Below are 794 nucleotides of genomic sequence, written 5' to 3'. Positions count from 1 at the left end.
TCTTGTTTCTTCTCCGTGACTGCCTCTTGATCTACGTACAGGTTCCACATGAGAGAAATTAAATGTTTTGGACGTCTTATTCTTCACAATATTATCCATGATTTGTTATGGACCTCCCAATCAGATGCTTTGTGTAGTCCACAAAATACAGGCAAATATCTGGTACTCGCTGCTTTCTGCTAAGAATCCCCTGACGTCAGCCACCATGCCCCTTGATTCACAGCCTCTTGTGAACACAGCTTTCCTTTCGGGCGGCTTCCTGCCAACGTATCCCTGCATCTACTTTTAAATCATCTTCAGCAAGATTTTACTCAGATGTGATAATAATGATGTTGTTTAGTAATTTTGGAATTACACCGGATCACCGCCCAGCTGTTCTCAAACTCATCGTCATCGAGTCAGAAGTGACCCAGAGCTGAACCTCTAGCGGGTTTTCCGAGGCAATAAATCAAACAGGAGGAGACTGCCCGTCTTTTTAGCCCTGAGGAGAGCTGTTTGAATCAAACCACCTGCCTCTGGGTTAACAACCCAACTCCCTATCCACAAGGCTACAGCAGTTATCACCTTATTAATGTAACAAAGAAACTCATCTTCCAAACAGGATTCTATTTGCAGGTATGGTGTTGCTGCTGTTACGTGTCATCGAGTAGGAACCGCTTCACGGCTGAGACTCCAGTGGATTTTCAGAAGCTGTAAATCACACGGGAGACGATTGCTCTTCTTTCTCCATCAGAGCAGCTGTGGGACTCAAACTGCCTGCCTGAGGTGGCAGTGCAACTCCTTACCCCTAGGCC

The sequence above is a fragment of the Elephantulus edwardii genome, unplaced genomic scaffold (genome assembly GCF_000299155.1).
Source record: "Elephantulus edwardii isolate Elephantulus edwardi_28Jun2011 unplaced genomic scaffold, EleEdw1.0 scaffold00438, whole genome shotgun sequence".
NCBI classification, from domain to species: Eukaryota; Metazoa; Chordata; class Mammalia; order Macroscelidea; family Macroscelididae; genus Elephantulus; species Elephantulus edwardii.
The sequence above is the reverse complement of the archived record's forward strand: the minus strand, read 5'-3'. Positions refer to the sequence as shown.